This window comes from Ovis aries, chromosome 2 (genome assembly GCF_016772045.2).
Source record: "Ovis aries strain OAR_USU_Benz2616 breed Rambouillet chromosome 2, ARS-UI_Ramb_v3.0, whole genome shotgun sequence".
Classification (NCBI taxonomy): domain Eukaryota; kingdom Metazoa; phylum Chordata; class Mammalia; order Artiodactyla; family Bovidae; genus Ovis; species Ovis aries.
In genome coordinates, this window is record NC_056055.1 from 201,064,525 (window position 1) to 201,076,155 (window position 11,631).

At 38.3% G+C, this 11,631-nt stretch overlaps 1 non-coding gene across 1 annotated transcript; it reads left to right on the plus strand.

Moving 5' to 3' along the window:
- Positions 1–11,353: 11,353 nt before the first annotated feature.
- On the plus strand, positions 11,354–11,425 carry TRNAR-ACG (transfer RNA arginine (anticodon ACG)). The gene has a single exon. It is a non-coding gene; the product is annotated as a tRNA-Arg (tRNA).
- The last annotated feature ends 206 nt before the right edge of the window (positions 11,426–11,631 follow it).

The following is an 11,631-nucleotide window of genomic DNA, read 5'->3' on the forward strand; positions in this document are numbered from 1 at the left end:
TTTCCCTAATGAAAAAGAGACTTTTGATCATGCTTGGTTAGGAATTTTATTTATCTCGAGCTAAAATGAACTAAAAATTTTATTTTAATCCAGAGCCTAAATATCACAGAATAAAATTTTTTATTCATTCAGGTTATTTAGCTTTTAAACTGATTAGATTGTTTTAAATTATATTACTTCAGAGTTTTTAATATTTTATTTAAAAAAATGTGCCATAAATTTTTAGGGCAAATGAATCTTTACTTTTTAGAAATGAATTATAATGAATAGAACTGCATCACTTCCATGTGGGGTTTGATTTAGCAAGTCCAGCGAAATGCTGAAGACTCCAGAATTGATGCATGACTCTTGACTTCAGCTGTCTTTTGAGACCACTCAGAGGAACAGAAAAAGGGTTTTCTTGGAAAATGCATTATTCTGAAGAGCATCTTGGCAGTAGGTCCTTCACGTCACCTGGCTCTGCAATTCCCACCATGCCCTACACACGCCTTGGCACCTAGTAGATGTCTGGTGAATGTGTGTTGAGTTTAATCAAACTAATTTAATGCATGAATCTTCAGAAGAAGCTGCCTTCCTTTTACCACTGCCTCTGCTTTCAGCCTTTAAACTCAAAACTTAAAGGGCAAAACATATAAATATATGCAAAGCTACTTGTGTTTTCATTTGACTAAAGGTATTTATATCATAAGGCATTTAGAGTCATCTGCAATGCTTTGTGAGACATTTAACTAGTACTGCCTTGGTTTCTCGCTAATTAAAAATCAAGTTATTAGAGTATAAATCTACTGGCAGCATATTCAGGCAAGCACAACACAGACTCAGTATAAAATATAGGGAGGGGTCGTGTTAAGTTTTATGACTTTGACACATAGAAAATGACTTCCTCATTAAGAAAACATCTTGTCTCAAAGTGTGGTGGCTTGCCTAAGGGTCTCAGACCCCATATACTAATTACCCTGATAGCATCCTCTCTTCTGTGCAAAAATATTTTTCACATTTCTAAACACCCATGAAGCTAAGCTAGAGGGAAAAAAAGAGAACTTTAGCAATACCACTGTTTAAGAACTGTGTATTTGGGCTATATACAAAAAACAGATGAAAGTTAATAAAGACTCCCATACTGATAACCAGAAGGATGAAGGTGACCCTTGTAACTGGGGTGAAGTACATCTGCCTTGGCCTGATCTGTGAGCTGTGATGTGACTTATCAATTATGGGGGTAAAAAGTTGAATGAGATTCCCTACTGATAATAAGCTCACAGCCATGGCATATTCATCAATAGAATGTAACTGGCCCATTATCTGAGACTGAAACAGGGAAGTACCCATCTTACCTTGGTGAGGAGGTAACACAGTGTTTTGAAAGATAGGTTAGACATTACAACATAGAGGATGAAGGTCAAAAATTTTAGGCAGAATAAACACTTGAGTTTTGAGGCATGGCGAAGCAAGAAAGTACAGCCTGTACAGAAAAGAAGTGGGCTGCTCATTATGGCTGCAGCTGCAGGTGCCTTGTGGGGGAGTGATGGGAAAGGAAGCTGGATTGGAAGGATGAATACAGGTGATGTCATATGTATAATATAAAGTGTGCATTTTGTACTGAGAAGAATAGGAAATGGTTGAAATATATTAGCTAAGCTAAAACATAACCAGACTCAAATTTTAGAAAAATTGTTCTACTTGTGAAATGTACTCCTTCTCCATTTTTGCCCATCTCAGTAAATGGTAAAGTCAGCTATTTAGATGTTCAAGCCCCTGACCAAAGTGTCATTCTTTATTTTTTATTTTTTCTTGCTCAAAATATCCCAAAATAAGAAAGTCCTAAATGTATTTTCTTCATTCTGTTTCCCATCACCATAGTATAAACCACTATCTTTTCTTACCTGGATTATTTTAATAGTCTCACACCTTATCCTTTTGGTTCATGCTTTGCCTGTATGAATCCAATCTCCTCAGAACAAGAATGAGCTTATTAAAATTAAATTATATGATACTGCTTCTTTGCTTAAAACTCTCCAGGATCTACCTATTGCTCCTAGACTAAAGTTCAGACTCCTTTCAATTGCCTACAAAGTTATATGAACTGCTGTCAGCCCACCTCTCCATCTCAGCTCATATAACCCTTTCAGCTTTGCTATTCTCTGTCCATACTGGTGTGTTCTCTGTTCCAGTTTCATGCCCCTACTTCTGTTTGGAAGACTATCTAACCAATTCCTCAAATGGCTGGGTCCTTCTTATCCTCCAAAACTCAACTAAATGTTGTGGTTTAGTTGCTAGGTCATGTCTGACTCTTTGCAACCCTATGAACTATAGACCTGTCACAAACTCAAAATGCATTTTCTAAAAGACATATTTTCACCTTATACCCACCAGTCAATATCATATCACTATTTTATTTCCTCTGTAATACTTAAACCACCTGAAATGATCCTGTTTATTTTCTTGGTTAGTTTCTGTCTCTGAGCATCAGGATAGAAGCCCCATGAGAGCAGAGATCTAGAAAGTATTCTCAGTACCTAGGAAGCACTGGGTACATAGTTGTTAATAAATCCATATTAATTAAATCTTAAAAAGTAGATTAGACAAACATTGATTTGAAGAGTCTTAAAACAACCTAGGTAAAAGATATGATGGTCTGAACTTGGGCAGTGAGACTAAAGGTAAAGAGAGAGAAATGGATTAGAAAGATATTTTAGGATGGAATTGATAAAATTGGGTAACCAGTTCAACATGGAAAAGGGAGAAGAGTAAGAGAGACCCATTCAGCACAGAATGAACCAGATAGAAAATGTCCTTTGGGCTCTACCAGTTTAAAGATTTGGAGCATTTCTTTTCCTAAATAAAAGGATAAACAGCATGTGCTGTTGAATGAATGAATGAACCATTCTAACAAAAGAGTTATTGAATTATTCATGTTACCTAGGAGAACTTACAAAATACGTTTTAAAAGTGCACTGAATGCCAGCTCTATGTTGGGCATTATAGGGCAGAAGTAGAAGATGCTGTATTTGCCTTTTTACAGTGAGGAGATAAAACTAAAGTTCATAAAACAATTAGAAAGTAATCCAAGATATAATAGATCATCAAATTTGATTCACCAGGGCTTCAGGAGTCATATATCAGGCATAACATCTTAACTCAATGGCCTTCTAGGACAGAAATGATTCTGATTTCACACAAGTGCTTTATTCTGGTCAAGAAGCCATTTTTCCCAAAATATCAGCATTTGAGAGTTAAATTAATAACATTCAATGAAGGAGGAGTATGATTTATTTTTTCAAACAGTGAGTAAATTTAATATTTATAGAAAAGCACCAGAATGGCCCAGACTGCTCTAAGACTATTGATAACCTAGGCCCAGTTTTGAATAAGATGCATCAAGAAAAGAACAGATTGAAATCGCTTCAAGAAGCATTGGTTTATAGAGGCCATTTCTTCTTGTCTGTGGTCTTACTTGGTTTCTCCTAATCTCTCCTATGATACCCATGGTGGTATCTTCATTTCTTGAGAAATGTTTTATAGTTCAACACAGATCTTTCTTGACCAGGAATTGCTAGTCGATAAACTAAAAATGCAGTGCATCAGTCCTAAAGAGAGTGCATGAAGAAGTTTTATTTGCTGTCTTCATTTGTCAAAATTAAAATTCCTGGAAGTGGAACAATATAGACAACATGACTTCTGAAGATCCTTCTGAAGTTGATGAATCTGAATGTAAAACAGGTTATTCTGCATTATTTCATAGCCTGTGTTAGTAAAACTGGCTTCCTTGAAAACTCTCTGGATTCTTTATCAATAACACAGCAGCTTGAAGGACACAACAACTGTATGTTTAGACTGTGTAACTTTGGTGTCATTTTCACATGTGTTACTTCATTTTTTTTTTTCCTCGTAGCAGCTCTGGAAGGTGGATCTCTATCAGTAATAGACTTTTTTTTTTTTTTTTTAACAGGTAAGACTGTTGGGGCTTTTTCTGGCTCCTAGAGAGTGGTGGTAAAGCTTGGGTTAGATCCTTGTCCCTGGCCTGTTAGTTCCTCACTTCTTCTGTGCTGAATATAATGAGCACTACATGTACACAGTGGTTTGTGGGCATCGGCAGCTTAGATTTGAAGGATACACAGCCACACTCAAACCTTGCTGCTTTTCTATTATAAAATTTGAAACCATAAAAGCACTGCATAGCTTTCAACTGACAGTCAGTATTATGAACACTTACTGTACTGATAAAAATTTATATTTATTCTGTGCACTTGGCAGTGTCAGCCATGAACACTTCTGTTACAGAGCCGTGCCAAAGCACATAAAGTTTAAGGCTTGACCAAGCACTAAAGCAGAAGCTTTCACCCTTGAGAGTACTGAATAGGAGAATTAAATAAACACTTTCATGCTGTTTCAAAGGCATCTCTCACTCTGCTAATTAAGATCAAATTGAAGTAATAAACAATTGCACTAGTGTATCTCCAAAAACTGGTAAGTGCATTTTAGACTCAATTTTGGGTGAGTTTCACAGGTCTTAATGATGAGATTCTGCAAAAAATGGATACCATTAACAGTCTAATATATAATTGATATTCAAAAGAGTCACACACTTTAAAAGCAGAGAATAAAGTATTCCACAAGTCTACAACTTATACTATGCTAAATCCTTCACATGTGGTATCTCTTTTAACCCTTAAAACAACCCAGTGAGGTTGATGTTAGTATCAACATGTTTATTAATAGATGAGAAAACTGAATTTTAAGGTATTCAGTAATTTGTTGAGAGTTGAAAAATATTTATCCAACTTTTATTCCTTAACCCCTACATCAATGATTTCTACTATTGCCTGAGAAAACCCCACACAGCTACAATTTTCTGTAAGATACCAAAGGATATACTAGGAGTCACATGGAAACATTTTGACTTCCAGGACAAGGGAATAGGGCTTTCAAACAAATGAGAAATCCAGAATTTGGAAGGATAAAGGTAGCAATAGCAAGTAATCAAAAGCAATAAAGTCAGTATTTAGCAGAAGTAGAAGCCTTAGTGAGCAACCAGTGAGGTTGAGGAAAAGAACCTTGAGATACAGAGGAGCAAACTGAATACTCAGTGGGAAAATTTCACTCAAGAATATGTGAATATTGCTACTTGTACACTGTGTCTGTGGTTCTCAAACCTTCTGATGTCATCCTCCTCTTTTACAATAAACATTTTATAAAATCCGCTTTACCAACCTAAAATGGAATTCAGAGATGATAGGAGAACTTTGGGCTTCCCAGATGGTGCTAGTGGTAAAGAAACTGCTTCCCAACACAGGAGATGTAAAAGACAAGGGTTCAATCCCTGGGTTGGGAAGATCCCCTGGAGAAGGAAATGGCAACCCACTCCAATGTTCTTTCCTGGAGAATTCCATGAACAGAGGAGCCTGGTGGGCTACAGTATGTACGGTCACACAGTGTCGGACATGACTGAAGGGACTTAGCATGCATGAGAACTTTAAATGAAAAAACAGGATAATGTTCTGTTGTAATAAAAGAAATAACATATATAACTAAATGATCTACTTCAATATGTAAATATCTGGGGATACCTACTCTAGAAGACAAATATATTTGTCTATATTTCCAAACTTCCCCTGAGGGTACTAAATCCATAGGTTAGATGGATATAGCCGCATCAGTAAAGGCTTTCTTATTAGATTCTGTTCTGAGATAAAATGGGGAGGAATGGTATTTAGGACTTTCTGCCCTGACTCTTTATTTCCAAGGAAGTCAATGATATAGGAGTAGAATTTAGGTGGAAATCAGTGGAATTGTTTCGAAGATGAATTTCTTCAATGGGAAAAGACACATTCAAGGTCAGAGGGGTCAGAGGGACTAGAGGGAGAGGGGTCATTTGACACAAAGGTGTCCCACACATAATCTTCGGGGAAACTTGGAGACATTTCTCAGACGGCTGGAGACAGCAATTTCCATGGGGTCCCTTGGCCCTTTCCAGATTCTTTCCTGCCCAAAAGCAGAGTATCTGGATTCCATAGGACATTTGGCATTCACGTGGTACAAAGCGGGTGTCTCTCCCTGGGAGTTCCTCTCTGAACTGATGTATACCATGTTTTCCTTCACTATAAAAAGCAGATGTGATTAATCCACCTTAAGCCAAGCAGAGTAAAGGGATGGACTACCCCTTCTACCCCTGCACAGGCTTTCAATAATACACTAAAGCATAGGATTTTGTGACTCTTAAATCATCTTCTCTTTGCCTGCCCAGATATATATCTAATTGAGGCCTGTCAAATTCTTTCTCAAAGCTGGCGCCATGTCAAGGACCTCCTGGCAATGGTCTCAGAGGGGTGGAGTGTACAATGGGAGGAAGTATTTCTTTTTATTGGTTCTAAATTTACTAGCCTTTAGCTCCATCAAATTAAATTATGGCACAGGGTGAACATTATAGCTATACCTGACATTTATAAACTACATTCTGTCCATTAATCCTGCAATTCTATGCAAACTGATTAACGAAATTAAATGTACTGCCATGCTGTCCCTTAGGCTTTCCAATGACCCTCCAGATGCTTGTAGGTCTTCTGCAGTTTGAGTGATGCAGAATTTGCCTCTGGTATCTCCATTTCCAATCTCAACATTTCTAATCATGTTCTGTTCCCGGAAGAACAGGTCTTGTTTAGAGTAGCAGTTTTCTACAAGCTTCTATTCCTTTCTCTGACTTGGGTAGAGAGGAGGATTAGCCACTGAATGGCATGGTGGCAAGAGATCCTGTGGGTTCCAGCAATTCTACTTTACCTGCAAGTACTCTTTTCCCTCCCACCTTCTCTCCCTCCTCTCTCTACTTTCTTTCCTTCCTCTTGCCCTCCCTTACAGCTTTCATTTTTTGCCCTTTTCACTTTCTACTTCTTTGTTTCTTACTCTTCTTTTGACTCACTGGGTACTGATCGTTAGTGTGAAGCTTCCCATTTCTCTTTTTGTTATTTCTGGGAGATGAGTGAAAAGTCAGCTGTGGGTATATATGTATATACCTTGACTCTTTCTAACCTTCCTGGGCAAGAATAACAAGTCTCTGAAGTGAAGACTGAGGCCTGGGCCCTGGGTGACTTTTTCAATTCATCCCACCTTATGGTGAGTCTAAAAGGCAGTGTGGTATAGAGAAAAGCCCCAAGGGGATGGTAATGGAAGGACTAGGGTTTATATCTAGGCCCTGTAGCCTACAGCCTGTGTGGTCTTGGGTGAATTGCCTATGCACTTTAAGATTCAATTTTATCAGCTGTAAAATTAAACATTTGTGTAACATGGCTTCTAATATTCCTTTAGCAAATTGCCAAAGTTCTATGTTATCTCACCTTTTCACATATTGGATGAATTTTATGAAGTATACTTCTCCCACATCAACCTAGTTTGGCTCCATTTTGAATAAAATCTAAAGCCTAACAATTTACATGTCCCCAAACCAAGGGAGAGCTGAAGGTCTTTGCTCACTTATTCATCCATCTATACATAACTAGACAAGCTCTGAAGTCCTCCTTGGGCTGTGTAAGCAGCTGTTGAGACTATGGACCAGGTTAGAGGAGGCAAGATGAGACATCAACTACCCCATGATATTAAATTTAAAAATCATGGTACACTTTGGCTTCTTTTCCAGCTTAGGCAGGGTATAATTGACGTAGAGTATTGTGAGTTTAAGCTGTATACTTTGTTGATTTGATACACACATATATTAAAAAATGATTACCACCATAAGAATTCGTCACTGTGTTGTGTGTTTGTGTGTGTGTGTTAGTTGCTCAGTCATGTCTGACTCTTTGCGACCCTGTGTAATCTAGCCTGCCAGGCTCTCCTGTCCCTGAACTCTCCAGGCAAGAATACTGAAATCAATAGTCATTCCTTTCTCCAGGGCATCTTCTCAACCCAGGGATCAAACTCAGGTTTCCTGCATTGCAGACAGATTCTTTATCTGAGCCACCAGGGAAGCCCAGTTCAGTTCAAAAAGATAGGGAAGCCCAGTTAACATTTATATCACATCATATAGCTACCATCTCTTTTTGATGGTGAGAATATTTAAGATCTATTGTCTTAGCAACTTTCAAGAATATAACACAGTATCACCAATTATAATCATTGTGCTGTGCATTAGATTCCCCAGAACTTATTCATCCTATGGCTGGAAATTTGTACTCTGACCAACAATTACCCTTTCCCCTCCACAAAATTCCCTGGTCACCACCATTCCAGGCTCTTACATCTATTAGCTTAGTATTTTTTTTTTTTTAAGGTTTCACATATAAGTAATGCCATGTAATATTTACCTTTCTCTGGCTTATTTCACTTAGCATGACATTGTCAAGGTCAATGCACGTTGCCAGAAATGGCAGGATGTCCTTTCTTATGGCTGAATAACTTTTACTATATATTGCATCTTCTTTATTCATTCATCTGTTGAGAATATGTTCACAATACATTGTGAATAATAATATATTCCAATATGCTATAATGGACAAGCAAGTACAGATATATCTTTGATATCCTGTTTTCATTTCTCTTGGACATATACTCAGAAATGAGATTCCTACATGATGTGGTAGTTCATTTTTTTTTTTTCCTAGAAGAAACTCCACATTGTTTTCTGTAGATAGTGGCTGCACTAATTTAATTCCCATCAAGAGTGCAAAAGATTTCCCTTTTCTCCACATCCTTGCCAACAGTTATCTCTTACCTTTTTGATGATCCTAACAGGTATAAGGTGATGCTGAGTACCTTTACGTGTACCTGTTGGCCATTTTTATGTCTTCTTTGGGAAAATGTCTCCTCAGTTTCTCTGGACTTTCCTAGTGGTCCAATGGTTATGATTCCGCACTCCGAGTGCAGGAGGCCTGAGTTTGATCCCTGGTCAGGGAACTAGATCCCACATGCCACAACTGAGTTCACAGGCCACAACTAAAGACTCCACATGCTGCAAAGAAGATTGAAGATCCTGGGTATGGAAGCTAAGACTCAGCTCAGCCAAATAAATAAATAAATGCCTGGGTCATACGGTAGTTCTATTTTTAGTTTTTTTAAGGAATCCCCATAATATTCTTGATAGCGGCTGTACCAATTTATATTCCCACTAACAGTGCACAAGGGTTCCAATTCTCCACACCCTATTCAGCTCAAGAGAGAGGATATGTATGTATACATATAGCTGACTCTTTTTGTTGCACAGTAGAAAGTAACACAACAGTGTAAAGCAATTATACTTCAATTTTAAAAAATTGTTCACTAAAAATAAGATAAAGTAAGGGAGAAAATGTAAAAGAAGTAAGTTAATAAATAAAAAAACAATTAATTTTTATTGTTGTTTTGCTACAGAGTTATAAGAGTTCTTTGTCTATTTTGGATATTAATCTGTTATCAGATATTAACCCATTTTCAGAGAAGAATGCTTGTTTTAAGAGCCAACACAGGGCAGCCAATAAGGTATCATGTTATTTGAAGGCTATCTAGGCAGAAAGCCAGTGAACAGTAACCTTTAGACACTTTGGATACCTTTAGATATGCATAAGGGGAAAGGTGCTTTGTTTACCAGGCCATGGACTCTGCTGGTCCCTGACACAATCATATAGACTAAAGGATGAGTGTAATACACAAGGCATCACACTCCAGGCGCAAATGCCAGCAAGGAAAATACTAATTGACAAATGGCATTGCCTGATGACCAGTGGAAGCACAGGGCATCATGACAGGAGTCCCCATTCCATTTCTGTTGTCATGAAATCAGAGACAAACAAACACAGACTTATACTTTAGGAGGGAAACAGGAGAAAGGGGTTATCTGAGAGATTGCATCTGCATATATGAAAGACTGATCTCTAAAGAGACAATTAAAATCATAGATTTGACTAGATTTTAATCCATATTTGATTTTTTTTAATCCTGCTAACCAGTGTGTGGGAGTTTCAGATGGGGGTGGTAGTAATTGGCAGAAAACAACTAGATTAAATTTAGACAAAATTAGAAGCACTCTCCTTATTCTAAATATCCAAATTGTAGAGTGAGTTAAATTTTGTGACTCCATTAAAAAATAAATGGGGAAAGGAAAAATAATCCTAGTACACTGATCTCATGAAACAGTCTTGGATGTCGGAAAAAATGAGAAGGAAGACAGAACTTTGGTGGGTGGAAATGTACAAATACACCATTAATTTTAGTGTAGGCTGAGTCTTAAAATCTAGAATAACAGCAATTATTATTTAAATTGATTCATTCATTTAGTTAATGTAGGTTTTAATGGCTACCATGTGCCAGGCTCTATGTTAGGCCCTCGGGATGCAATAATGAGCAAAAAGCCATGGTCCCTGCCTTCATGGAAATTAAAGTTTTGTGGGAGACGCAGATATTATCCAATGGTCACACAAATGAATGTAAAATTACAACAGTGATAAAGTGCTTTGAAGGACAGACGCAGTGAGCTATGAGAATGCATGGTGGAAGAATTGTTCAGGGAGGGGAGTCAACTCTAAGAGATACAGGGCTACAATCTGAAGGAGAGCCTTTAAGACAAAGGAACAAGATGGCCAGGGCAGAAGAAGCATTTTGCGTAAAGGGCATGGCCGAGGCAGAGGAAGAAGAGATGTTGAGGAGTGAGTCCAGGAGAGAGGAGGCACTGCACTCAAGGGGTCCGGAGCTGGAGGACAGACACAGAGGAGAGGTGAAAAGGAGGTGAGAGGGAGGTGGGCCAGGACAGACCAAGCCAGGTGGGCCCTTTAAAGAAACTAGTTTTATCCAGTTTGAACTGCGACCCTATGGACTGCCATCTGCCAGGCTCCTCCGTCCATGGATATTCTCTAGGCAAGAATACTGGAGTGAGTTGCTATGCTTTCCTCCAAGGGACTTTCCTGACCCAGGGATCAAACCCAGATCTCCCTCATTGCAGGTGGATTCTTTACTGTCTGAGCCACCAGGGAAGCCCGGTTTTATCCTAAGAAGAATGTCAAACCACTGAGGTGTTTTAAAGGAGTGTATGTGGATCTTAAAAAGATAAAAATATTCTTTCTACTTTTAAAACTAACTTCACCGACATGTTTTGCTTTAAGGTGGGAGTTAGGCAACATTTTGGATATCTAATTGAGAGTTTCATGCTTACTACTACCAATTTCTCAAAGTGCTGAGTGTCATCCAGCAACCCAAAGAAAGGAAAGAGTTTCCAGATTTTCTGAGAATGTACTTAAATATTGACTGGTCTGTACCTCACATCATGTGATAATTTCTTTCAATGTTACAACAGTCATGTTCATTTTCTTTCAACTGATTTATTGGTCTATTTAGTATTGGGCTTGACTAGGAGATTAGATACCTCTTCTAGAGGATTTTGTAGGTTTACTGAATATCTTCCCGGGTGGCTCAGATGGTAAAGCGTCTGTCTACGATGTGGGAGACCCAGGTTCGATCCCTGGGTTGGGAAGATCCCTTGGAGAAGGAAATGGCAATCCACTCCAGTACTCTTGCCTGGAAAATCCCATAGACAGAGGAGCCTGGTAGGCTACAGTCCATGGGGTCGTGAAGAGTCAGACACGACTGAGTGACTTCACGTTCACGTTCACTGAATATGTTATTGATATTTAATTGGGTATATATTGAATAATACTCTGTGTGGATGTGTGTCTATGT